The sequence below is a fragment of the Chiloscyllium plagiosum genome, chromosome 13, assembly GCF_004010195.1.
Source record: "Chiloscyllium plagiosum isolate BGI_BamShark_2017 chromosome 13, ASM401019v2, whole genome shotgun sequence".
NCBI lineage: Eukaryota > Metazoa > Chordata > Chondrichthyes > Orectolobiformes > Hemiscylliidae > Chiloscyllium > Chiloscyllium plagiosum.
In genome coordinates this window covers 27150044-27172776 of record NC_057722.1, presented here as the reverse complement: position 1 = coordinate 27172776, position 22733 = coordinate 27150044, and the positions used below count along the sequence as shown (strand labels likewise).

The following is a 22733-nucleotide window of genomic DNA, read 5'->3' as shown; positions in this document are numbered from 1 at the left end:
ACTGTGTTTTACTTATTCATGAAATCACGGAGTCTACCATTGTCAATGTGTTTATCAGCAGTAAAAGAGGTTTCCTATTTGTATTGAGATGCAACTGTTCCAGATACTATGTGAAGAAGATTGCAGAAAGGCAAGTAACATAAAAATAAATAGCAACACCTAAATCATCAGTTTATTTCGAATGAAAATGTGCCAAATGTATAATTAGCTAATTTTCTCTGAAGGCAAGAAATTGTGCTGAACACTGTGAGATGTTCTTTCCTACAATTAATTTTCAAACAATTAGACTTTTGTTTCTAAATATTTATGTTTAAAAGATATCTTAAGTCTGGTCTAAACTGTTTTCCACTCTTTATTTAAATTTGAAATGGCTACTCAGAGACATTGGTTAAATGTAGTTCTCTTCCATCAGGTACAATGATGATGCAGTTGCCATATGTGCAATAAAGGGAAGGTCCAAGGTTAGTCAAAATTTATGCTTCAGTCTTATCCTAATATCTAGAAAACTGAAGACTCCTGTTATGCCTCCAAAGGCATCTCAGTGATTTTTGTTTAAAACAATATGAGCCACTCGCATCAGTAACAGCAACCATTAGGCAGGCCCTGTCGTGGCTGGGTGGATTTGGGGAGGACAGAAGGATGACAGATAAGTGATTGGCCCCACAGACATAAACATACCCTCCCTCCATCACTGACACTCAGTAGCAGCAGTCTGTGCTGTCAACAAGATGCTTTGCAGCAATTCACCAAAGATTGACAATACTTTCTAAACCCACAACCACTTCCATCTAGAAAGACAAGATACATGGGAGCACCATCACCTTCAAGTTCCCCTCCAAGTCACTCACCCACTCTGACTTGGAAATAAATTGCCATTCCTTCACTGTCACTGGGTCAAAATCCAGGAATTCCCTCCCCACGTGAACTGTGGCGGTTCAAGGCAGCAGCTCACCAACACCTTCTCAAGGGCAACTAGGGATGGGTAATAAAATGATGGCCAGCCAGTGATGCCCGTGTCCCATGCATGAATTTTAAAAAGGACAGCTAGTTAGACCTTAACCATACCAGGAAACCCTGAGAAGTGCAATCCCACTGCATGTTATACTCACTGCTAAGGGATTTCTGGAGATGATTAAATGGATCTTATGCCCTGATAATCATAAACGTGTGGCTCGCTATGTTTGTAAAGATGGCTCCAAAATTTCCTGAATGTTATCCCATCTAAAATACTACCATGTGTTTTTCAGGTGCCCTTGTGAGTGTTACAAAGCTCTACAAAACTAGGCACGTTGATGTCACTAAGTAACTGAAAAATGAGTGCAGTAATGTCCACATTTGCGATATTTTATGTGTGTTCACAGTACCTCATCAGATTTTTCTGACCAGAAATTGTCAGCATCTCACTGGTTCTTTGGTCGTATGAATTAAGCATTAAATTGTGTGAAGTTCAAAAGGTATCATTTTAAGGATATTTCTAATTTAATGTCAAAAAATTCAGACAAGAATTTGTGCTTTTGCAATATGTAAAATTAATATTGATATGGAGAGTCCTGATGTGCCCAGTTTTATAGAGCTCTGCCACATTCCACAAGAACACTTGACAGATATCTTTTTGTATTTTAGATGGGTGTTATGGACCAGACTGGACCCCTTCTAAATATGTTAAGAAGGTAGCCTCGACACTAATTTCTTATTTTAAAGGCAAATGTAAGTACTGTGTTCCAGATGCAATTCGACTGGTCAACCTACTTGATATTCAGCAAAACACATTTTATTCAAACACTATAGTTAAAATACAACAATAGAAAGAAGAACTTAGAATATCTTAGCTCTAGTGAAAAACTTGACAGAATAATAGATACAGTAACTATTCCTCATTAACTGTTCCAATACAGCAATATCCCATAAACACAGTTCCTCATCAAAAAGTCAGTCAGAAACAGATTGTCTCACAAGCAATTCAGCAGCTGAAACAGAGAAAAAATATCAAGTGAAAACTCAGAGAGAGTAGCAGTCAGGAGGCATTTACTGCAACTTCCAACCATGTTGAGACTTCAACAACAACTGCTTAAAGCTGAATCTAAAAAATGAAAAAAAAAGAGAAATCCTGGTTTGTAAGAGCTGGCCATACACATCCAGACTGTTTCTATTGTTCCGACTTTAGAAAAAAGACCCAAAGCCTCACAAGCTGTTTATGTTAACACAGACTGTTCCATGCCTCCCGTTCATCTCTCTCTTAAAATATACTTAAAGCTACAGCATCATCAGGTTGGGATAATACTCAGGGGATCGTGGAGCCATCTTTAAAAACAATTTGAGCCAGAAGTGTATGATAATCAGGGCATAACACCCATTTAAAAACCTCTCTCCTCCATCCACCCATATACACAGAATGTTTTGGAAAGGGTGAAAAGATGTTTTGTTGCCACATGGACATCCTTTCAAACCTCAGCAGGGCCATCACTGTTATAACCTTAGACTTAATCTTTCACTGACCCAGCATTCGTCAAGTAGAGTTATAGTAGATGTCTGTTAGAAAGGCACTGGGAATTACAGCTCTCACAAACTCAAAACTAAGGCTGAAGTATGCATAGCCATCTTCAGCAAGAAGTACCTAGTGAATGATTCACCTCAGAACATTCAGGTTTCGCTATTACTGAAGCCACTCTTTGCGCAATTTTAGTCACTCCATGTGGCATCGAGAACTACTAAGTGACTGGATACAGCTAAAGATTTCAGTTCCAGACAATTCCTGGAATGCTGAAGTCTTATGCTCAGTAACAAACTGCGCCTCCAGCCAAAGTGTTCCAAAACAACAATTAATGGGCATATGCCATCAAGGTGAAAAATTGTCATTTTAATTCCTATGTTCAAAATGCAGGATAAATCCAACCCAGTCAATTACTGTCTTATCAGTCTAATATTAGCAAAGTGATGTAATGTTTTGCAGGTAGTGTTACCAAGTGATACTTACTCACAAATAACCAGTTCACCAATATTCTGTTTAGGTTTCACCAAGACCATTTAGACCCTGACCTCTTTAAACCTTTTGTCCAAACATGGACAAAAGAATTGAATTGGACTGTCAAGGTAAGAATACCTACTCATGACATCAAAGCTGTATTTCATCAAACATTGTTACAAGGCTGAACTCTGACACACATACAATCATTCACTTTCTCTATTTTTCCAGTGTTGTAAAATTCTCAAGTTTCTGGCACAAGTAGCAAAAATGTCAATCAATGAACAGAGGGTAATGCAACTCCAATTCATGATAGCTGATTAATAACAGATGTGGGTCTCAGCCATATCAAGCTCACAAGCTGTTGCCGTAAGTAGTTCTTGAATAACATTCTGCTCTGTTTTTTGTCTTTACTTGCTTAGAGTTATTGTAAGATATGAAACATATTACTCTAAACTGACTGTACTTTACATGTAACTCTGTTAAAATCTTATAAAATAAGTGAATATAGGAAATACCTCAGTTCTTATAATCTGATGGTGGGGTTCACAATGTTTAAAACCACCTTTTGCTGCTCTAATTGAAAGATTTATCTTTGTTACCATTCTATTAAGCAATCAGTAAATGCTGCATAACTTGGCTTTTAAAATAACATTTACCTTTTGCCATTTATTGGATTTTTTGACATACTATCAATACGATAATGAAAACCTAATTATCTGCTTTCACTAAAGTAGACACTAAAATGGGTTACTTAATTGTTTGACCAGAGTATCAAGAATAGACAAAAGAATATTGAATGACTTTAGACAGCTTTTGAGCACCCATGCTGACTACTCCATGATTAGTCAACATATGCAAAAGTAGAAAACTGTCAAGTGTCCTTTTGACAGATTTACATGGGTGAATAAATATGAATTATATAAGTTGAACTTACTTTTAATTTATTTTAAAAGAGATCTAATTTGTCTTCCACTGGAGACAAAATAAAGATTTATCTAGGACTTGATTTTTTTTTAGTCTTCCTTACTTTGAGATCTCACTAATGTAGTGAACATCCATATCTTCATTCTCTGTTTTTTACTTTCAATCTGTTTTGAATCAGTTTTACTATATTAAGAGAAGAAGGAAGCAAGAGAGAAAAAATGTGAAAAGGAAGATATATTCCTTAACACCACTACAGAAACTTAATTCTGATATTAGACATTTTTAAAATCAGTATTTTATGCCACATCATACACACACAAAATGTTTTCTGTAGCATGGTTGAAGCTAGGTCTACAGTCAATATCCATGAACAAAACAAATAAATTCTAAATGATAAAAACAATTCTCATTAAGGAAAAAAAAATCACAATTTGTTAGATTATTTGACTGAGTTGTCAGCTCGGTGCTTTTCAATTGTACTTTCCATCTGTAATACCTACAGATCAGCCAGGGATGCAATGCACAAGTTAATACCAAGGAATTAAACATTATGGCTCTATAGTATTTGCTGTAGGTAGATTTAGTTTCTGCACAAACACTATTTCTATTAATAGCTTTTGACTGACAACAGAAGTGTGATTATTAAAATACCATGTTGTGATTTTTTTAAATGCAGACAAAGGTTTAGATTTCATGCTGTGAACAAATTCTATCACACTGCAGGATATTCATAACCATTGCCAGTGGCCACTTGTAGATGATATAGAACTTGCACCAAATTTCTCTCATTCTGATCAGAAATCTACATGGTCAGAGATAGAAATTGCAAAGAAAATGCTGACTTTGCACTTAATTTTGGAATGTTTTCTTTCTGTTACTCAACTTACCAATTACTAGGAAGATAGTACCTCAGTTCAAATGATGAAAAATTTAAACAGGCATTTCTTTATCACATCGTGTGGTAAAGAAACATATAATAAGTCATTGCATTGTTAATTACCTTTTATCGACATTTAATTCAATTCCTTTCATAATATTTTTTCTATAAACATGCAAAAGCAAAGGACTCATACCAAATGTTTGCATTGTCTGCCAACAGTTTTCTGACCAGCTTCTATTGGCTTTACTAGTAACAAAGCTGCTCAATACATATTTATAAAACGACATTTAAGAACCGATAACATAAGGTGTACTTCACCATTACTTTTACATCCTCAGGAACAGAACAATGGATAAAAATTGACAAATCAGATTAATTTTTATTGATCCATTCATTCCCACATTATAAAAGTTTAATTGCCAATTGTATTTCCCAAAAAAAATTCCTATCTTCATCGTTGCTAGTTCTCTGCACAATATATTGTTAAAAGGAAAATATACTCAAACATCCAAACCACCATGACATAGTACGTTCTTTGTTACATTTCACTCATTCCTCCATTGCAGACTGGCTGCTGAATGTTAGCAGTAACTTTACATAACACCAGCTGGACCAAGACAGTTGCTGGGCAATTTTGTGAAAGTGTGAAAAGATGTCAGAGCTTGATATTCAAGAAGCTATTCATGGATATAGACAGCTTAGAGTTTGGCCAACCACTTATTTACATTTCTTGTGGATTTTCTAATCTATATTTCTTTTACCTCAGGAATTTCTTACTGGTTTTGCTATGTTCTTATCAAAGTTCCCACATGTTTACAGAATTACTGAGCAGGTAAAAGATATTTAGTAGTTTTAAAAACAATCCTGTAGAATATGTTGTGAGTTAGGGCTCAAATTTATTTGGTAAAAAATAATTACCATCCAGATATAATGCTTGTTTACAATTTGGATAGATGACAATTCTGAATTTTCATTGTTTAAGGGAGTACACTGTATGAATAGTTATCCATTGTTTGAGTAACAACTCCAACCTTTGTAATTATTGTTACTTCTCAGTGGAAAATACTTGATGGTATGCTCTATAGAAAGCACCCAGTGTCTCAGAATGGTCTCACAGCTTTTCATTTATTTTAGAATGGTAACATTCTTTCTGACAATTCAGAGTTTGATTTTCAGCAAATGATCCACAGAGTTTTTTTGTTACATTTTTTCTCTTTTTCATTATAAACTATTGCTAATAAGATAGCAGCTTTTTGTGACTTCACAATTGAGTATTTGTCTCTTGCTCGTGTTGTGGGGAAAATCACCAGTCTCAGAGTCAGGATCAGGATTCAACGACAGAGTTTATTGTACAAAGGAACTGAAGCTCCGGGGAGAGAGAGAGAGACGTCTGGCAGCATGGCTGTCAGCTATGAGCTTTCTCTCACCCTCGGAGCACATGTCACGATATCTTATACATTTCATGGAGTAATGGTCCAAATATTGAGTCTTTGTTTGTGCAGCATGGTTTGTTTACAGAAAGCATTACTGAGTCATTGTCAGTTTCAGAGGAATGTAACAGAGTCATTGTCAGTTTCAGCAGCTATGCAGAAGTCCATTGCTGCAGTAATTGGTCAAGAGTATGCTACCTGAGAAGGAAGATTGTTTTCCATTACTGCAAATTGAAAGTATGAACACTTGTATACAAGCTGTTTCAGGTTGCTAACATTTCTGTTGAAGGTGGTGGCTGGACTCAGACACTTTGGCAGGCAGTAGACATTGCTGATGTATATTCTCTCCCCCACCTGCCTTAAACTAATTATCTATGTTCTGTGTCTATTGTGCTGGTATCCTGTTGACCTCAGGCAGTATCTGTGTATGCTTTGCTGTACTTTTCCATGTAATGGCTCAGCGGCCATCTTGAGTGCTAAGTGACCAACCTATGGCTCAGCGGCCATCTTGTGTCTCTGTGCTGCGTTTCCCCATCAGAAGGATGTCAAGGAGTACAAGTTTCTTTGGGGGCTCTTCTGTAGTGACACTTGCTCCTGGCATGGCCTGCGTCAGTAGCACCTTACAGCAAAGCTTTAAACACCTGAGGCCTAGGCAGAATACCAGTATGAGTGAAATAAGGAGAACAATCCTGTGTGCCAAATAGGGTCTCCAGGATTTGCCTACCAGCCATTCTAGCCAGCTCTCTCCTCCTGTGGCTCCTTGTCTGAAGTCATCTTGCTGGTCCCGAATGTTTTTGATTGCCTGTGTAATATTGTAAGAATCGTCAATAACATGGGTTATACACTTGTACATAGTCCTCCTTGCTGGGCTAAATGATAATGCACCGCGTAGAATGTCTGCTATGTGTAAAGTCTGAGTTCAGCCAATTCACTGTTGATTGCATATAGAGCCTTTGATATATTTTTCCTTAAGATTATCAATCCACACACAATGTAGTTTCGGTTCTTAGCATTGACGACCCCTGCTGCCACCCCCCCACCAAGACAGCAATCCCAAAAACATATACCCCAAGGATGATCCAAGCATGGTGGGAATTTGCCAATCAGCACAGAATTCTCAACTGATGGAGCTGGTCAGTACTTTTCTCCGAAAATGTCCCCCACTGGGGCGTGGTACATTGAGGGGTCCTATCATTCCTACTGCGAAAAGGTTCGGGAGGTTTGGTGTGTCAGTCACATAAATCCCCATAAATAAGTAAACAAATCCCTTCGCTGTTTGATAGCATACAGTGTCCTGTTCCTGGGCCTTTTTGTCTACCCATCTCGCCTCTGACTCCCCGTTTGTTCCTCCCAGCTGGTAGGTATCAAAGGGTTTGTCCATGTGGCAGAGCTTACATAAGTGCCATTGCACTGTCTGCATATAAACTGCCTTCCTGCAGTCACGTTCAAGCATGCCTGCTTGCTGCAGGTGTAGGTATGTTGTCCCCGAGTTATTGTAAAGTGCTGGTGAGTACATTGTGTCTAACACATGAACTGTTTCTAGGTACTAGGGCATAAACACATCCCCATCCCTGCCCCGTGAAACCGAGTGGGTAAACTGCGATGTTTAAATAGGTCTTTCCCTCCCTCTGTTGAGCCGGTGGGCTTGACCAATTCCACATACCTATCCTGGAGTTCCCTTTTCTATTTCCCAAGCTGTGCCTTACATGGTGGGCCTGAGATATCTATTGTGTATAAGTTGCCAGGGGTCCACACAGGGGTGGCCACAAATAAGGATTTGAGTGATCGCGCCAGTGTATAACAGACAGTTTGGTTGCCATGTAAATTTAGCTGGGTTTGTAAAAGAGGTTATCATCAAATCCCGACAGGCTTCTGGCTATTGCAACATTTAGAAACAGTAATACATACTCAAGTATATATATGATTAAAGTTAAATGAGATTAATAGCCAGTGTCCCTTTTTTTATTTAATGGTACCTGGAAGTTGGCAACAGTAGGTGATTTCTGTGTCTCATCAGCAATTTCATCTGGGCCTCTGGATGGTTTGCTTGATTGTGGACTCGGTGCTCTCCCCTTGGTCACTGCCTTGCTTGCAGTTCCTGTGTGTGCCTGGGGGCAGGTCAATCATATTAGTCCGTTCATAAGGGTCCTTATACGGTTTGAGTTGGGTCTAGTGCTTCCACGTGTCTTTTCTCCTAATGTCTATACAGGCTTAGATGTCACCACTGATTGTAACTTGGTTGGGCCCGTTCCATTTTGAGGCAAAGCCTGGTTTGTCAGGCAGGGTTTGTGTGAGGACGTGGCTCCCAGTTGCTGGGACCTCAGCAAAGGTTTCTTTTCACTCTTGACTCTCCAGTTACCTGTCTGTCATATCCACCACAAATTCACCTGCACCTCCACACACATCATTTACTGCATCCGCTGCACCCGGTGTGGCCTCCTCTATATTGGGGAGACAGGCCGCCTACTTGCGGAACGTTAAATTTACTGAAGAGATACAGATGTTGAATTTGCAATGAGTTGAAGGATGAGAGAGAACAGGCAGGAAAATCCAGCTGAGACCGAGGTGAGCTCAATCATCACCATATTAAATGGTGGAGCTGGTTGGAAGGGCTGCATTGCCTCTCCTGTGCCCAGGGCTTATCTTCTTACGTCTATTCTCTTGTTCCCTGGATGCTGCCTGACCTGCTGCGCTTTTCCAGCAACACATCTCCAGCATCTGCAGTCCTCACTTTCTCCTCAAAGACTTCAACCTACTGCGAATCCTCTCACAAGGATGCCTTCCTTGAAGAAGCTCTCTTCCTCCCTCTACAAAGATTTCAGTGAGTCCCTCTCTCACTGCATCCCCAGGTCATCTCCTCTGCACAGAAGCTCTTCAGCCACATTCTCCTCATTTCCCCTCCCCCCACCTTGTCTCAGTCAAATCCATCGAATTCAGCACCGCCTTCCTAACCTGCAATCTTATTCCTGATCTCTCCGCCGCCACCCCAGTCTGACCTATCACCCTCACCTTGACCTCTTTCCACCTATCACATTTCCGACGCCCCTCCCCCAAGTCTCTCCTACCTACCTTTTATCTTAGCCTGCTGGACAAACTTTCCTCATTTCCCTACCTTTTACCTTAGCTTGCTTGGCACACTCTCCTCATTCCTGAAGAAGGGCTCATGTCCGAAATGTCGATTCTCCTGCAATTGGAGGTGACCTTGCTTAGCCCCATATAGTCAATTGTAGCTCCCATCAGGCTTTATTACTGGCCATGTTGGGGAAGTGGTTGTGCTCGTGGTTTCTCTCAGGAGTCCCTGTTTTACAAGACATTTAATTATCTCCATGACTGCTTTCTCTGCTTCAGGCTTGACTGGGTATTGCCGGTGGGGCTTATGATCTGGCTCAGGCACTCTTCCCGTTTGCAGATTCAAAGTATCTTGCTTTGCCTCTAGCTTTGCCTCTGCCTCTGCCTCGGGGATGGAGGCGCAGATGGCTCTGAATCCCCTCCTTTTCGAGATTCCAGTCCCTACTCGTGGCTGCAGCTACTTTAATAGTCTTGAGGTGACTTGTAAGTTTCCCAATCTCGGTCTTTCGATCATCCTGTTTTGGCCAGATCAATTTTCGTTTTGCACAGTCAATCAAGACTTCATATTCCTTCATGAGATTGTTTGCCATTATGGTGCCTTCATTATGTGGCACACATAAAATCTCATAGGGATATATATGTTATTGATTTCCATGAGGCTGGTCTTGTTTAAATAAGTGGATGTCTTATCCCCTCCTGCCCCAGTAAGGTAGGTCATTTTATTTGTGTGGGGTAAGGGTAAGTTGGTGATAAATACGCTCTCTCCTGTGTCTACCAGCATCTAGCATCCTTCGTTCCCACACGTTCTCGGGTCAATGAATTCAATACACGGAGTGCAGACCTCACTTTCTTCTACCAGCATCTCTCACTTTCTACCTCCAACTACTGCAGGCATGTAAATTCTCCCCTCTCCCTAATCCTTACGAATGGGGGTAGCTGGTTGTCAGCTCTGCGGACCTTGGGAGTCCTGCGGTTCCACAGTGTTCCAGGTGTTGTTTGGAGGTACCCCACGCTTTCCCCAGCACACTGTTTTTGTATGACCTGCTCTATTGCAGTGGCTGCAGTACTTCATGCTGTTCCTTGTCCTATTTCTCGGCTGTGGGGCCCTACAGTCTCTGGCAAAGTGTCCCTGTCGGCTACAGTTGTGGCTGGATAGTTTGGATCTGCTTTCGCCTCCGTTCCAGCAGACTGTTCTGTCGGGTTTTGTTTTTATTGCAGGAGCTCTTGCCTCCTGCACTCTGTTAGCCTACTCTACCAGGTCATCATAATTTTGGGATATTATCATTCCCATTTTCAGGATGGATTGATGGGTGCTAGAGAGCCCGTCTCTAAAAGCCTGAATGAATGCACAGTCCCAACGATCTGGGTTTGCTCGTCCTGAGCACTCCTGGTATATCCTAAATAATCGTTCCCCATACTCTGAGGCTCCTTCCCCTTTAAGCTGTTTAGTGGTCATGATTTTGCTCCAGTTTGTGGGACCATTTCCTAATACTCACTGGATCTCTCCTTTAAAATGGATGGGTGAGGGAGGCCTACTGAGTATCTATCTCAGCTGTAAGGGCAACACCATTCCACCCATCCACCCCCCCCACCCTTGTCTCGGGCTGCTGTGGCTCGGGCCTGCCAGCTACCTGTCTCCATTTGTCCATTGCGTGGGTTGCCCGGACCAGCTGATGTATATCCATCAAGTGCAGTTAGTGCCCTACCCATTTACTGTCTTGCTCTTCCCAGAACCTCATGTTTGCACTTCGGGGCTGTAATTTGCCCAGGGAGGCCATGATCTGTTGCCTTTCTCCCAGGGTAAAGGGTTTATAGTTTGCTTTTGGCTGCAACTCTGTCTCCCCCCTCTCGTGACTGGTGCTAGATTTGTTCTTGTACCTCCTGTTGTGCTGAGGGAGCGGTTGGTCCATGCTGTACAGTTTCATAGGAGAGGAGAGAGTCAGCCTCCCTTTCCTCCTGTACTTTTTCTAATCTTTACTCTTGCTCCTTTATCCTATCCGCCAGCTCCTCAATTCATTCTTGGTCTTTTCTCCACCTGCTAGTGGAGGCACCTACTAGTTCAATATATAGGCCTGCTAATTTGTACACTAACAATACTACTTTCTTTTTAGTTTTATTTCATTTTTCTTTTTCAATCCAATTCTGCTGCTGTACTAATGTCTGGGATGGGTCCCAACCACCTTTCTTCATCTGTTCTGTCCTACCTTGTCGTCTGGTCATTTCAACACATGCAGCTGGCTATCACACCAGTTAGTACACTTTCCTACTTACACTCCATAGGCATGCACTTATACTCAATCCAGTTACACATCACAGTCATATACCTTTTTAAACTGTGTCTATGGCCCGGTCTGACTCTTCCCATTTGCAGATTCAAAGTGTCTCTTACCCAGCTCCCCAACTGTGGCCTTTGACCAGAGCACCAGGAATTAGAGATCCTGCTGACTACGCCAATTGTTATGGGGAAAATCGCCAGACTTGGAGTCAGGATCAGGGTTCAACGACAGAGTTTATTATACAAAGGAACTGGAGCTCCGGGGAGAGAGAGAGAGAGAGACATCTGGCAGCACGGCTGGCAGCTGTGAGCCTTCTCTCACTCTCGGAGCACATGTCACGATATCGTATACATTCCATGGTGCAATGGTCCAGATATCAAGTCTTTGTTTGTGCAGCATGGTTTGTTTACAGAAAACATTAGAGTCATTGTCAGTTTCAGTGGGAATTTACAGAGCCATTGTCAGTTTCAGCAGCTACGCAGAAGTCCATTGCTGCAGTAATTGGTTGTGATAGTTCTTCCTGCGATGGAAGATTGTTTTTAATTACTGCAATTCGAAGGTATTAACGCTTGTATACAAGCAGTCTCGGGTAGTTAACATTTCTATGGAAGATGGTGGCTGGACTCAGACACTTCAGCGGGCAGTAGACGTTGCTGATGTTTATTCTCTCCCCCACCCATCTTAAACTAATTACTGTATCTATATTCTGTGTCTTTTGTGCTGATATCCTGTTGACCTCAGGCAGTATCTGTGTATGCTTCACTGTACTTTTCAATGTAATGGCTCAGCGGCCACCTTGTGTGCTAAGTGACCAACTTACATCTCAGCGGCCATCTTGTGTCTGTGTGCCCCATGTCAGCATGCCCTGTGTCAACTCTTACTTCACTAGTGATGAGTAAATTTACTTGGGGTAAGAAATCTCAAAATAAATGCTCCTCAGACACAGTAACCTCAGAAGCTCCAGTTCAAAAATCATGTCATTTGTGTGTTGGTGGGAGAGGCATGGCTAGATCTTTCTCCTAAAGGAGGTCAGAAATGGAAAGGAAGATCAATATAAATTAATTCTCACGGAGGAAATGGGTGCTGGGGTCTGTTCATATTCAATAAAACAAGTGAGATATGAGACAGTGGATGTATTTGAATGTGACTAAATGGACCAGATTAGCAATAGAAAGTTCTACAGCAAGAGTTTTGTCAAATACATTGAGTTATCAATTATCATCAGATATTAGACAACATGATGCAGCTGCTATTCTTGCTGCAAAATTCAGATCTCAGACTGAAACTTGGCTTGATAGAATATATTTTCTTTTGATTTTTTAATGAGGTGATCTGTCACTGAACGTTGCAGATTTTGTTTTAACAATAAAACAGAAGTTTATTAACTAAAAGAAATGAAGATAGAATACAATAAATGGTACTATATATTTGCAGCACAAATGAAATGATTTTTAAAGACACAGTAAAAGTATGATTCCAAAACATTATTTTACAAATATTAATAAAAATCCTTTGTATAGTACCCAAAAGGACCTCTTGATTATCTGTTGTAGAGTACATATACCAGAGAAATAAAATGTTTTCTTAATATATCAATAGGCTTATGATAACAGGCCTCATTCCTGATGAAGGGATTTTGCACGAAATGTCGATTTTCTTGCTCCTCGGATGCTGCCTGACCTGTTGTGCTTTTCCAGCACCACTCTAATCTTGACTTATGATAACTGTGGCTTTAACTTCTAGCTTTGAAGACTGATAGCTTTTCTGTAGAGCAATCATACACCTGAATGTAAGCATACACAACTTAAAGTAACTTTTGCAGGAGTTTATCACTAGCTATCACTAACTGTAAACTCAAAAGTAATCTAGTCAAAGTGTATTTTCCCTGTCTCAGGAACACTGCTGTATCGAGCCATCTTCACCTAAGAATGTCACAGAAATGCCCAAAATAAAGTAGAATTAAAAATAAAATTTCTCTCCCTTTAAGATATCAGGGTTTGCTATTCAAGAGGGAAAAGAAAGTAAAACTTGTGGATGATGCATTCTTGGCTGACTGGCTTTGTATACCTCAGAACAGTGCTCCAGTTTGCCCAATACATTCATTTCCAGGCATTGCTGTTTTTTGACTGCTTTTTTTTTTCACTCTGAGATAATATTAAGTCAAGATTCCCCATTTTTAAACAAAATCTAATTCTCGAAATTTCTACTTGACTTTAGTGCATGATTGTTTATCTTGCTAAATCATAGCCCATCCTGAAGCAAACAAAAACCCCAGGAATGCTACCAAAATAGATCTCACAAACTGTTTTAAAAGAAATTACCATAGCTCCAGAAATACTTACAATTTTTAATTTCTGAAAACCTTTATTTCATCAGCAAAACGAAATAAATGATATTTTGTATCAATCACACAGTTTATATCAAAAGATATATCTTTATATCTGATTAAAGCCTTGTTCATAGTTTTTTTTTAAGAAATAATAACTGTCTTAAAATAATATAGTTACATGAAGTGAACAACTTAATCAATGCACTAACAGAAGAACTTATAGTTTTAGTTATCACTGATCTCAGGATTTCCATGAAACTTACAGGTGGTGAACAGGCAACATCTCAATCAGTGAATTATAATTCCTCTTCCTTGGGAGATACTAGAGGCCAAGGATGTTGATGAAACAATTAACAAGTAGCTGGAAGAACAAACCTGGTGTGATCTGAGTGCACAGTCAGCAACACTTTATTATCCTGAGTCACTCATTTTAATTACAACGAAGAAACCAAACCATATAGGAAATCATTGGCATTGGGTTGAATGATAGAGATAAGTATTATTAATTAAGAACTGTAGTGAAACGTAGAAAAACATCAATAGAAGAAGCAGAAGTAGGCCATTTGGCCCTTTAAACCTGCTCTGCCATTCAATATGATCAAGGCTGATCATCCAACTCAGCAGGGTGTTCCTGCTTTCTGCTCATTTCCTTTGATCCTTTGAGCCTGAAGAACTCCATTTGAAAACAATTACTATTTTGGACTCAACTGTTTCTTTTATAGCATATACATCCAAAGGTGCACTACTGTCTGGGTAAAGAAAGTTCTTGTCACTTCAGTCTTCAATGGCCTATTCCATATCCATAAATTGTGACGTCTGGTTCTGGATTCCCAGTCATCTGGAACATTTTTCCTGTATTTACTCTGTCTAGTTCTGTTAGAATTTTATAGGTTTCTGTGAGATCTTACTCTCAGTCTTCTAACCTTCAATTGATATAATCCTAATCAATCCAACGTGTCCTCATACATCAAACTTTCCCTCCCAGGAATCAGTCAGGTAAACCTTTAATGCACTCCCTCTGTCACCAGAAAATCCTTCCTCAGATAAGGGTCTTTCCAAGATGATGGAGGAGTGGGGTTCCTGAGCCAGAGCTTGTCTGCTCTGACTGCTTTTCTTTTCTTTTTTGACTACTCTCTTTTTGTCTTTACTTGTTTTCTTCTATTTTTTTCCCTTACTTACCTCTTGAGCTTGATGGCATCGGTGGGGGAGCTCATGGACTTCGAGTGAGCCCTGTGCTGAGGAGAGAAGGCCCAGTGCCAATTTCAAGCATAAAACTGGAGCCTTGGAGGCAGCAGCAGTGGCAGGGCATGGCAGGGGCTGGGGCCCACCACTTGCCCAGATGATTGTCGGTGACCAGCAGCATAGGATGGCGGCAGTTGGACATTAGGGGTCGTGAGAGATGGGGGCGGTGTCTGTCAGTGGTGATACGACAGCCGAGGCCAAAGGCCTGGGTGGGTCTTAGTCTAGCACAAGTGAAAGCATGCCCAGTGCGGGAGACAGCAAGCCCTCTTGGGGAAGCCCAGATGGAGCACCTGCAGGCCAAAGGCATAAAAGGACTGGAATGTTTGACATTTTAATTTTATTTCTTTATTTTTCTATTTTTATACCAAGAAGACTGTAGTGTTGAACCCTTTATCTTATTTCTTTATTTGTCTGTTTCGGTAGCTAAGATTTTATACCTAAGATGGTGCCTTATGTAGCGACGTTGTATACTGTTCACTGTACTCTCGTACCTGTACTTCAGTACACATGACAGCAAAACCAAAATCAAAAACAAAATAAAGAGACAAAAACTACACACAATACTCTCGGTGTGGTGCTCACCAATGCCCTATGCAATCGCAGCAAGTCATCCCTGCTCCTACCCTTGAATCCTGTCGTTATGAAGGACACCATACCATTTGCCTTCTTCATCCCCTGCTGCACCTGCATTCTTGCTTTCATTGCACCTCCACCTTTCCCAATCTATCGCCATTCAGATAATACCACCAAATAGATAATCCCACATATATCCACAGAGTTTGGTAATGGAGAATGTTTGCAGCTCCTTCAAAAGGGAAAGATGATTTGCTGACTGCAATTGACTAAGTCCTGCTTTGCTAGTGACAGATTTTCAGGTCGGCATTAATAGATAACGCCTGCAGAGTTTAGTATGGACTGAGGTGACATAATGAGCGCACAACTGGTACTAGTTAGAACCAATATACCCAAGACTTCAAGATAGCCAACTGTATCTTCAAGCCAAGAATAAGACCTTCTGACTTCCAATGGGCAGTAGTTAAAGTTGTTGTCTGTATTTTAAGTTCTGGACAAGTGTAAAAAAATAAAATCAAACCTTTACTTGTCAGTCCCCAACTGATCCAGTTTGGGTTCATATGCTTTTATTTTGATATCTAATATGAAGTATGATATGGAAGACCTTGGACAGCCTCTGTCACTACTTTTTGATTGTTCCATACAATCTTGACCATCTGTAAGCTCCGACTTCACTTGCTCCATTCACCAATGCCACCTGCAAAGCCTAAAACTCCTAGAGAAATGTTTCTTTTCCCAATCTTTTTCACCTGAAGAACTTTGAAAAAGGGTCTCAAAAATTGTCAGAAGCATACAAAGTTCTTTCTCTGAGAAGGGAGATTGTTTAAAAAAAAAGGAACATTATGAAATTGGTTTCCATTTGAAACTATACTGAATGGAGATTGTGGTTTTGTTTAAACAATAGCATTAGAGGTCTGTTACTATAGTAACAAGCTTACTGTATAAAGAGACAAACTCAGCAATGATTATTGGATAAGCAGAGGAACTCTGAAAACCAGCAGTATGAAACAACCAAGAATTTTGTTTGTATAAAGGTTGTCAATGTATAAATAAGAGGGGAGAGTTACTGCAAGGTTTTTTTGTATTTCTGGCTGGTTCTTGGAGAATTTTCATTTTCAGATTTGTACTTTACCAGCTGTGGGATCCTTGGGCAAAGTGGCAGACATGTTAATAAATTCAGAATGTAGTCATCTAAGTAACTGATCTGGACATCATTCTGCTTCTGGCAGGCCAGGAAATAGTATAATACAAAATGACAGGCAACAGTGCAGAGTGGCAATCTCAATCAGCCTCCTCATGATGTCCCCACTATCATTGATGCCATTATCAGACCAATTTTATTCATCCCTGTGTAATGTTAAGAAATGATTGAGCACATTAGCTATAGAGAGAATTCTCTTGTCTCATATCACATGCTGGCTGTGTATTGAGTGGTCTCCCCATTTTATTAAGAAATGTTGGCGCTAGTCTCCCAGTGCCTTGATAACTAAATGAGTGCAGTCCATAACCCTTTTAGACAAGCGAAGCAAAGGCATAGCTGCAATTCTAAAACTCCCTCATCTTGGTTGTTGGTATCAGTGGGAAAAGACGATACTGCTTGCTTTTGGCAAATAGGGTGTTAGCTTCCTGTCTGATGTAACTGTATTTTGTATACTGTGACATTTAGGTGATGTCCTCTCTATTAGCTTAGAAGGAGCCAGAGGCAAAAGATTGAAAGGTGATCCTGAACATGACAATCACTGACAAAGCATGATCATCCGAGCCAGCAGATTGCTGCATTGATCAATGATCATGTCTCCTGATGTAATGCTGCTGCATCACAGAGAGGAATAAACCTCTTGCCCAAGACACCCTGGGGTTAGGATAAAACATCTCCCTAATCAGCTGTCTTCCAACAGGCCCAGTGCTGTTCTACCTTATTAGAGAAGGTGCTGCTATTGTCCATCTCTGCCAAAGTATTATATAACAATGGCACATTAACAAGCTATGAGACATGAATTAAAGTGAGTGTGCTAAAATATGTGGAAATTCACTGAGAACACTGATCCTTATGAAATGACCATCTGTAATAGCATGACAACTTAAATAGTGCTTCCAGTCAGTCAGTGCTTAAAACCAATCCATGGATGTTCTATACAGTGGGTTGGTGGCTGAGCAAAATATCTATCTTTTAAAGTTATGATTGTGTAATGTCTAAATTTCACTACAGGAAGCCAATATGCATGCATTCATTGTTCTGGCTGCACTTCAAATGCTTGCATTAAGTCAGCAATGGTCAATATGCGAGCAGTAAGAACATTGGGATGAAATGACCAAATTTTAAACATCACTGGGATGCAAAATTTATCATCAGTGCGCAAATTCATGAGGGACTGCATCCTGTTCAAAGCTGAAAGGATGGAAGTCACTGGCCAGCAATTTCCTCAGTGCTGTGTCTGTGCCAGAACCTTGCTAGACATACAGTGTGTAAGAGTTTTGACCCCTACCACAGATTTTGCACTCTTGCTACTAATTGTATGCCCTGTCCAATGACAGCCATGTTCTGATGCAAATTATCACCAGTGTTAAATATTGAGAAGACTTAAAGCCATTACTTTCATTTGCTGGCATAAACTGTTTCTTTGTCACTGATTCTAATGCCCACCATCTTAGGCTAAGCCAGAGTCTGCATATCCTTGGCATTTCTAATTGACACTGACTTGAATTTCTCTCTCTCCCACCCAACTAATTTCCTTTCCATCACCAAGACTGCCTTGTTCCATACTTATAATATGTCATTATCAGGCCAAATATATTCATTCCTATGTAATGTTAAGAAATGATTGAACACATTAGATATGGAGAGACTTCTCCTGTCTCATATCACTGCTAGCTGTGTATTGAGCTAGCATGTGATCTTTATAACATGATCTTTATAATATCTTTATTTATCTTTATAAATGATCTGTCCCTACCTCTAGCTCAGGTTATCAGCTTCATTCCGTGGCTTTTTTTCTCAAGACTTCATTATTCCAACTCAAAACTTGACTCAAATGGAAGGTACTTTTAGTACATGAGTAAGGACTTCATAATGAAGACAGGTCTCAATTGCCACTTCAGAACAGTACTTGGCAGCAGTCCAGCTGAAGAAGGCCCCAGTAAGTAAGTGTTAATATCTCTCTGAGAGGCCAAGGGAACAAATGACTTTATGACTTCAATGGAGATGAAAACTGTATGCATAACAGGTGTATGTTCTTTTGCCCATTTTGTCCTGCTGCCAAAGTAGTGTGTTACTCCCTCTGCTTCTAAGTGTAACAACTAACGACAAATCTATGTTTGCTCATGATTTAAGATATTGGCCCTCAAATTAGGTTAAGATGCAGTATGTATTGTATATATTTGAAGTGATACTTGAAAATTTGTCCAATGCCAAAAGTATGCTCAGAATAACAACTATTTTCCATTAAGATTTTAGCATTTATGAATATTTTCTTTACCTCTCTCACTGTCTTAATTAACATGTACATTGATGACTAGGGTGATTTCAACTTATATTTCGAAACAGAAATTCTTTTGCTCCTCCACACAATTAAGAATGAAGCTTCTCTCTGTACTCTCTGAAGTTTCTCTGCGGTAGAAACAATTTTTGTTTGTCCCACCAAAACTCCATGCCTTGGAAAATTACCTTTTTTAATTTCAGATTTCCAACATGTGCAGGATTTTATTTTTGAACTATAGTGTTAATGTTATGCCCAAGAGAATCTTGTAGAGAAGTTAATATAATCAAGATGATATTTATCCAAATGTACCATGCATCAGCTCCAGGGCATGGTTTGAATGCAGGCTGATGGGATGAAAATGTAATTTCTTTTCTAGCTCTGGTGACATTAAATGAGTTGGCACAATTTGTAAACAGTTCCTTCTGGTACAACCCCACAGTATAAAATTAACATGACTAGCTTAAACTAAACTGGCATCTTAAAAGACCATTGTAACACGTAAGAGCTAAACTGGAGTGAATTTCTGATTAAGTAATCTTGTCCATGCCATGGTTGGGTCTGGAAGTATTAATTTTGAACTTCAAATATTATAGGCACAAAGATTTAAGAAACATAATTAAATGGAGGAAGACTAATTTTCCAATCAATGGTTGAATTACTCGCTGATGAACTTTGAAATAGAAAGCTGCCAGGGGAAATGCTGTTGTCACATTACAAGGATAATTCAGAGGGCTAGTTGAGAATTACAGGGGTAGTACTGTAACTCTGTTTGTGGATAATCATTCTGTAACTGTGATATTTAAACAAATCTCCAGCTCTATCCAGATCATATGTCTTGGCAGATTTTTAAAAATATTTTGTTTGGTTCAGGTCTAAGGTTGTGGAAGCACAGATTTGGAAGTTGTCATTACCACTTCTTGCAAGTCTGACTTCCAGCTATATCTGTCACTCTGCAGGCTGCAAACATCAGAATGTTGCTGCGATTGTCATTACTCTACGACAAATAGTAGCAACTATAGCAGAGCAACGTGGCAAACAAGACAGGCAAAGGAGGCCACACAACATATGGCCTTTTAATAACGGAGTGTCTTAATTCAACATAACCACAAAGCATTGCGTCAGTAGCAATTACCAACATAAGCCACCTAAAGGCAAGAATTGGAGTCAAAGTTCAGAGCAGCTTTTGAAATTAGCCATATCAATGAACTTTGCCAGCTGAAGCCCCATTTGCTTTCGTGCAGTGTCCTTGTTAAGGACCAGCCAGGAAAGGTTCCACATTCTTCTACACAAGAATATATGCTCATAATAACAATATTTTCCATTAAGATTTTAGCATTTATGAATATTTACTTTACGTCTCTAACTGTCTTAATTAACATGTACATTGATGACTAGGGTGATTTCAACTTATATTTCGAAACACAAATTCTTTTGCTCCTCCACACAATTAAGAACGAAGCTTCTCTCTGAGGTCTAGCCACAGATGTTGGATGTTGACAACTAAGAGCTATACTGAAACCACAGTCCTGTTTGAATAAATTGTGGGTAGTTTCAAACAGTCCAAATAGGTAAGCATGTTGGAGGGAAATTCAGAATCTTTAAGAATCTTGATTTGTCACAGTATCCTAATGCAGGTGAAAGACAGTTAATATTGGTGTAATCCTGCATTATAATGCTGATTGTAATGTGAATGATGGCCTTGTGGATTTATCACCAGACTATTAATCCAGAGATCCAGGTAGTGTTCTGGAGACTGGGGTTTGAATTCAGCCATGGGCATGGCAGATGGTGGAACTTGAAGTCAATAAAAATCTTGAATTAAGAGTCTGATGATAATCATGATTCTATTGATTATTGTTGGAAAGCACTTCTGGTTCACCCATGTCCTTGAGAGAAGGAAATCTGTCATCTTTTCCTGGTCTGGCCTACATGTGACTCCATCCTGTGAATGAATAAAATAAAGCTACACACGTCAGAAGGACTGAGCCTGCTGCTGCTAATAAAAGACGTGGAGGAGGAGCTGAAGTAGTGGAAAAGGAAGACAGCTCATTGGATTTACAGGGCAGGTGCCGAAAGATAATAGAGCAGGAGTCCTGAGAGCCACTCCTGCAACCTGCCATGATCCTTACAGTTGCCTGTTTATCAAATCCCAGAATGCTGAGATGGTGTATTCCTAGGCAGGCTCATTTTTTCCAAAGCGTAGGAGGCCATGTGAAATGTCCTTTTAAAGTTGTCAGTAGCCATCAATCTTATTGTTCTGCTGGTGGTGCGTTGCAGTTCCTAAAAGCACCAGAGTATAAACAGAAGTTAATCTTTTTGGTAAGTGCAGATTTAATCATCCTTTTGGTGGCTGTTCCTATTGCATGCTTAAGCTTCTTTACCAAGGATGTAGTATTGCGCGAAAGATGGTTTTACCTGCTCATACTGTGGCTCAGGGTCCATCTTGGTCACCGCATTGACTCTTTGGTGGACAAACTACTGGGAGGAAAATAGCCTAGTATGAAGTAATCCAACCAACTCTCTTAGTTCAATCTGATCTAAAAGTTTATTTGATGAACAATCATTCAGGATTGGCTCTCACAATGTTGTACCTTTGGCTCTTTTACTTACAGTGTGGAAACAGGCCCTTCAGCCCAACAAGTCCACACCGACCCACAACCCACTCCCCCACATTTACCCCTTCAACTAACACTACAGACAATTTAACACAGCCAATTCACCTAACCCGCACATTTTTGGACTGTGGAAGGAAACTGGAGCACCCGGAGGAAACCCACGCAGACACAGGGAGAATGTGCAAAGTCCACACAGTCAGTCACCTGAGGTGGGAATTGAACCCGGGTCTCTGGCGCTGTGAGGCAGCAGTGCTAACCACTGTGCCACCGTGCCACCCTCAAATTTCATCCTCCTCCAATATTATCCATGGAATATTCACATGGAAAGTATTGTCTGCCAGAATATTATTCGAACCAATTCTATCTAAAATAAGCTGTGTCTTTTTTCTGGACCAAGTTAATATAACAAACCCAAATATTTACATCTCCTGAATTTCCCTCCAAAATTATTATAGAACATAGAACATAGAAGAATACAGCGCAGTACAGGCCCTTTGGCCCTCGATGTTGCGCCGATCCAAGCCCACCTAACCTATACTAACCCACTATCCTCCATATACCTATCCAATGCCCGCTTAAATGCCCATAAAGAGGGAGAGTCCACCACTGCTACTGGCAGGGCATTCCATGAACTTACGACTCGCTGAGTGAAGAACCTACCCCAACTTCAGTCCTATATCTACCCCCCCCCCCTTAATTTAAAGCTATGCCCCCTCGTAATAGCTGACTCCATACGTGGAAAAAGGTTCTCACGGTCAACCCTATCTAAACCCCTAATCATCTTGTACACCTCTATCAAGTCACCCCTAAACCTTCTTTTCTCCAATGAAAACAACCCCAAGTGCCTCAGCCTTTCCTAATACGATCTTTCTACCATACCAGGCAACATCCTGGTAAACCTCCTCTGCACCCGTTCCAGTGCCTCCACATCCTTCCTATAGTATGGCAACC

At 40.2% G+C, this 22733-nt stretch overlaps 1 protein-coding gene across 2 annotated transcripts in view; it reads left to right on the top strand.

The window, feature by feature from the left end:
* The first annotated feature begins 441 nt into the window (after positions 1-441).
* Positions 442-22733, top strand: part of LOC122555875 (putative coiled-coil domain-containing protein 195) — a 31130-nt gene continuing 8838 nt past the window's right edge. The window contains exons 1-3 of one of the 2 annotated variants that reach the window (XM_043702100.1): positions 443-461; positions 3194-3331; positions 5536-5601. The gene's annotated coding sequence lies outside the window, so the exon portion shown is untranslated. Of the gene's footprint in view, positions 462-3193; positions 3332-5535; positions 5602-22733 lie in introns of both variants that reach the window. The other variant, XM_043702101.1, reaches the window with a different exon arrangement.